The sequence below is a fragment of the Hyla sarda genome, unplaced genomic scaffold (assembly GCF_029499605.1).
Source record: "Hyla sarda isolate aHylSar1 unplaced genomic scaffold, aHylSar1.hap1 scaffold_1396, whole genome shotgun sequence".
Classification (NCBI taxonomy): domain Eukaryota; kingdom Metazoa; phylum Chordata; class Amphibia; order Anura; family Hylidae; genus Hyla; species Hyla sarda.
Window position 1 is genome coordinate 77,033 of NW_026608025.1, and position 6,404 is coordinate 83,436.

The 6,404-nt window shown below is 46.4% G+C and overlaps 1 pseudogene; it reads right to left on the reverse strand.

The window, feature by feature from the left end:
• Positions 1 to 5,720: 5,720 nt before the first annotated feature.
• Positions 5,721 to 5,880, reverse strand: LOC130306732 (U2 spliceosomal RNA; annotated as a pseudogene).
• Between the last annotated feature and the right edge of the window lie 524 nt (positions 5,881 to 6,404).

Genomic DNA, 6,404 nt, shown 5'->3' on the forward strand with positions numbered 1-6,404 from the left:
TACTGTGTGGGATATAAGCATGGAACACTATGTGGAAGGTAGGCATGGTATACTGTGTGGGATATCAGCATGGAACACTATGTGGAAGGTAGGCGTGGTATACTGTGTGGGATATAAGCATGGAACACTATGTGGAAGGTAGGCATGGTATACTGTGTGGGATATCAGTAAGGAACACTATGTGGAAGGTAGGCGTGGTATACTGTGTGGGATATCAGCATGGAACACTATGTGGAAGGTAGGCGTGGTATACTGTGTGGGATATCAGTAAGGAACACTATGTGGAAGGTAGGCGTGGTATACTGTGTGGGATATCAGCATGGAACACTATGTGGAAGGTAGGCGTGGTATACTGTGTGGGATATCAGTAAGGAACACTATGTGGAAGGTAGGCGTGGTAAACTGTGTGGGATATCAGTAAGGAACACTATGTGGAAGGTAGGCGTGGTATACTGTGTGGGATATCAGCATGGAACACTATGTAGAAGGTAGGCGTGGTATACTGTGTGGGATATCAGCATGGAACACTATGTGGAAGGTAGGCGTGGTATACTGTGTGGGATATCAGCATGGAACACTATGTGGAAGGTAGGCGTGGTAAACTGTGTGGGATATCAGCAAGGAACACTATGTGGAAGGTAGGCGTGGTATACTGTGTGGGATATCAGCATGGAACACTATGTGGAAGGTAGGCGTGGTATACTGTGTGGGATATCAGCATGGAACACTATGTGCAAGGTAGGCGTGGTATACTGTGTGGGATATCAGTAAGGAACACTATGTGGAAGGTAGGCGTGGTATACTGTGTGGGATATCAGTAAGGAACACTATGTGGAAGGTAGGCGTGGTATACTGTGTGGGATATCAGCATGGAACACTATGTGGAAGGTAGGCGTGGTATATTGTGTGGGATATCAGCATGGAACACTATGTGCAAGGTAGGCGTGGTATACTGTGTGGGATATCAGCATGGAACACTATGTGGAAGGTAGGCGTGGTATACTGTGTGGGATATCAGTAAGGAACACTATGTGCAAGGTAGGCGTGGTATACTGTGTGGGATATCAGTAAGGAACACTATGTGGAAGGTAGGCGTGGTATACTGTGTGGGATATCAGCATGGAACACTATGTGGAAGGTAGGCGTGGTATACTGTGTGGGATATCAGTAAGGAACACTATGTGGAAGGTAGGCGTAGTATACTGTGTGGGATATCAGCAAGGAACACTATGTGGAAGGTAGGCGTGGTATACTGTGTGGGATATCAGTAAGGAACACTATGTGGAAGGTAGGCGTGGTATACTGTGTGGGATATCAGCATGGAACACTATGTGGAAGGTAGGCGTGGTATACTGTGTGGGATATCAGTAAGGAACACTATGTGGAAGGTAGGCGTAGTATACTGTGTGGGATATCAGCAAGGAACACTATGTGGAAGGTAGGCGTGGTATACTGTGTGGGATATAAGCATGGAACACTATGTGGAAGGTAGGCGTGGTATACTGTGTGGGATATCAGCATGGAACACTATGTGGAAGGTAGGCGTGGTATACTGTGTGGGATATCAGCAAGGAACACTATGTGGAAGGTAGGTGTGGTATACTGTGTGGGATATCAGTAAGGAACACTATGTGGAAGGTAGGCGTGGTATACTGTGTGGGATATCAGTAAGGAACACTATGTGGAAGGTAGGCGTGGTATACTGTGTGGGATATCAGCATGGAACACTATGTGGAAGGTAGGCGTGGTATACTGTGTGGGATATCAGTAAGGAACACTATGTGGAAGGTAGGCGTGATATACTGTGTGGGATATCAGTAAGGAACACTATGTGGAAGGTAGGCGTGGTATACTGTGTGGGATATCAGCATGGAACACTATGTGGAAGGTAGGCGTGGTATACTGTGTGGGATATCAGCATGGAACACTATGTGGAAGGTAGGCGTGGTATACTGTGTGGGATATCAGCATGGAACACTATGTGGAAGGTAGGCGTGGTATACTGTGTGGGATATCAGTAAGGAACACTATGTGGAAGGTAGGCGTGGTATACTTTGTGGGATATCAGCATGGAACACTATGTGGAAGGTAGGCGTGATATACTGTGTGGGATATCAGTAAGGAACACTATGTGGAAGGTAGGCGTTGTATACTGTGTGGGATATCAGTAAGGAACACTATGTGGAAGGTAGGCGTGGTATACTGTGTGGGATATAAGCATGGAACACTATGTGGAAGGTAGGCGTGGTATACTGTGTGGGATATCAGCATGGAACACTATGTGGAAGGTAGGCGTGGTATACTGTGTGGGATATCAGCATGGAACACTATGTGGAAGGTAGGCGTGGTATACTGTGTGGGATATCAGTAAGGAACACTATGTGGAAGGCAGGCGTGGTATACTGTGTGGGATATCAGTAAGGAACACTATGTGGAAGGTAGGCGTGGTATACTGTGTGGGATATCAGCATGGAACACTATGTGGAAGGTAGGCGTGGTATACTGTGTGGGATATCAGTAAGGAACACTATGTGGAAGGTAGGCGTGGTATACTGTGTGGGATATCAGCATGGAACACTATGTGGAAGGTAGGCGTGGTATACTGTGTGGGATATCAGCATGGAACACTATGTGGAAGGTAGGCGTGGTATACTGTGTGGGATATCAGTAAGGAACACTATGTGGAAGGTAGGCGTGATATACTGTGTGGGATATCAGTAAGGAACACTATGTGGAAGGTAGGCGTTGTATACTGTGTGGGATATCAGTAAGGAACACTATGTGGAAGGTAGGCGTGGTATACTGTGTGGGATATAAGCATGGAACACTATGTGGAAGGTAGGCGTGGTATACTGTGTGGGATATCAGCATGGAACACTATGTGGAAGGTAGGCATGGTATACTGTGTGGGATATCAGTAAGGAACACTATGTGGAAGGTAGGCGTGGTATACTGTGTGGGATATCAGCATGGAACACTATGTGGAAGGTAGGCGTGGTATACTGTGTGGGATATCAGTAAGGAACACTATGTGGAAGGCAGGCGTGGTATACTGTGTGGGATATCAGTAAGGAACACTATGTGGAAGGTAGGCGTGGTATACTGTGTGGGATATCAGCATGGAACACTATGTGGAAGGTAGGCGTGGTATACTGTGTGGGATATCAGTAAGGAACACTATGTGGAAGGTAGGCGTGGTATACTGTGTGGGATATCAGTAAGGAACACTATGTGGAAGGTAGGCGTGGTATACTGTGTGGGATATCAGTAAGGAACACTATGTGGAAGGTAGGCGTGGTATACTGTGTGGGATATCAGTAAGGAACACTATGTGGAAGGTAGGCGTGGTATACTGTGTGGGATATCAGCATGGAACACTATGTGGAAGGTAGGCGTGGTATACTGTGTGGGATATCAGTAAGGAACACTATGTGGAAGGCAGGCGTGGTATACTGTGTGGGATATCAGCATGGAACACTATGTGGAAGGTAGGCGTGGTATACTGTGTGGGATATCAGTAAGGAACACTATGTGGAAGGTAGGCGTGGTATACTGTGTGGGATATCAGCATGGAACACTATGTGGAAGGTAGGCGTGGTATACTGTGTGGGATATCAGTAAGGAACACTATGTGGAAGGTAGGCGTGGTATACTGTGTGGGATATCAGCATGGAACACTATGTGGAAGGTAGGTGTGGTATACTGTGTGGGAACGTATGGCAGTACGCGGTTTTGCTTGTTACCTGCTGTTGCAACCGAGTGGAAACGCAATCATGGTGGTGTAGTTGTGTAGAATGTCGCCGTGACACAAGAAGCCAAGTGATGTCAGTACCTGGTTGAAATGAATACGTGTTATCTTGTGTGAACCGTATGCGTGATAAATGCAGGAAAACATGGCGTGTATGGTAACGAAACACAGAACGCTGTAAAGAAACATAAGTATGGAGAACCATGTGGTAATGTCAGCAAGGACATCCTATCACACCTGACCTCCCACATGAGTAAATGTAAAAGCCATGCCATGATAACAGCCTAATATACTACACCTGAGAACCATGAGAGTCAGAGTGTTGTGACAGCTTGAAAAACCTGCCCTGTATACATTAATGAAGCCTAACGTGACATAACTAAAAACCAAGACAAATGTGACAATAAAACTATGAAACATCTGCTGACGTAGCAGGTGGGCGCACAGTATATTCTATGGGGACATAACCCATACATGACTATGTGTGTGTAATTATAAACTATAGAAGTTATAAGAATGGTAACATAAAACAGTATAATAGAGACATATGATGTATCTACAATAAGTGACATAACCACGGTGACATAAAACAGCATACTGATGGCAACTTACATGGTATATACTAAGGGATGTATACGTGGTGTACATGTAACTGACAAACAGTAAATAAATGCACTGGTGATGTATAACGGTACAATGTATAACAATTTATACATGGCCTATAATGGATGACATGTCTGAGCTAGAGATTGGTCCTGGGCTGCAGCATAAAAGAGCGTACAGATGGGGAGACGCAGCAGGAGAGACTCCAGCGAGGGAACAGAATGGAGAGCGGTTGTGAGCATGAAACTGGATTACACCAGGTCACATTTGAAGGAAAAGTAATCACATAAATGTAAGAACAGTCAAAACAACACCAAAATATGGAGGCCCCCCAACACCTGGAGATTCAGCAGCCTGTGCTGCTCTGTAGGCCAAACATCCTCCTGCTGCAGTCAATCATCTGTATAAGCAACAGCCGTGACCTCCTATGAGTGATCTTTGCAGACTAAGAGACTGAGGCAGTAAAGAGTTAACCTCAAGCTGAAATATGCAAATTACTTCACGGCCAGAAGGCCAGGGCTGGAGCATGCACAGCTACATGTGCTTACTGCATGTTTACTGCATATTATAGGAGCGAGATGTAGCTACTTCACAGCCTGCAGCGTGAAAGGTACCGCGACACATTACCGTATTCCTTGCATCATAGTTTTTTTTTTTTTTTTTATCTAAAGCCGAGGAACGTGCTTTCGATTCACCCAAAGTGCAAGAAAAAGTGCAAACGTGTTACACTAAAAAAACGTGCACAAAGGATGCGGTCTATCGCAAGCCCTTCTCCGATAGGAGAGAGGCCCCCCAACAAACCTTACCCTTCGCCTCCGGACCAAAAGGTACCTGCGAGGTTCCAGGTTCGATGTCCCTTTTCGCCGAAGCTACTAGGGGACCACAAATGCTCCCGGCATCCCCCTTGGCGTTAGCCAAGGTATCTGCCCGCAGAGCCGATTACGGTAGGTACCCTGCCAAAGCAGGAGTACCCGGGGTGTTTGCAGGGAGGTGCGGAACCTAATGGCCACACACACCTCCCCTAGACCGCCAGGAGGGACACCCAGAAGGGCTACCGCATCCTGACAAATCCTGTGAACACACAACACGCAAAAAGTGACACAGTGAGACAAAAAAGAAATAAATAAGTGAATGTGTGCAGATATACTGCCCGGACATCCGGCCGGATCTATAAAAATTTCTCTGATCCTAGCCAGAAGGCCGGGAATCAAGAGGTGAGTGCCACAAGGTGAAGAGATTATGGTGCCCGTGCTTCAACCCAGTGAGTCTATTCTCCCAGTGAGTTTCGGCACCTCGGGGTCACCACTCCCCGAGGCACAAAAGTACCTCGGCTCTAGACCCTCTCAGCCTCATGGCGAGACCCGGAGGGAACAGGTCACATCGGGGCAACCATCGAGCTGATTCCTCAGAACCAGCCTCGGAAAGCCCTGGTACACCTGCATCCTCCATGCAGCACCCATCCCCACCAGCATGAAAACTGATAAGAACAGATACTACACTTGATCTTAGCCAAAAGGCCGAGAAGCGATTCCTTGCATCATAGTTAGGCTAGCGAACAGTGCGTCTCTGCGACATATGCAATCAAACCTCCCGCCAAAACCACAGCATCCGCTTCAAAGACATCTTGCATGCTGGCGACAGCACCTGTGTGGATCAGGTGGGTATATAAAGACCAGACTCCTCCCACAAATTATATTAACTGTTTCAGCTAACCTCCACTTATATAAGTAATTTTATAAATAAAGCTGTGGCCAATCCCCACCCATAAAAAAGTTGAATTGTTGTTGTGTCAGTTATTATTTATTTCATTAATTATTGTAATAAGGGGGAGGGGTAGTTATAGCCGCTAGGAGCTAATTGGGTCTCAACAGTCTCCAGATGTTACACAACTACAACTCCCAGCATGTCCTGACTGCATCACTCATTGTATAGGGCAGTGGTCTCCAAACTGTGGACCTCCAGATGTTACATAACTACAACTCCCAGCATGTCCTGACTGCATCACTCATTGTATAGGGCAGTGGTCTCCAAACTGTGGACCTCCAGCTGTTAC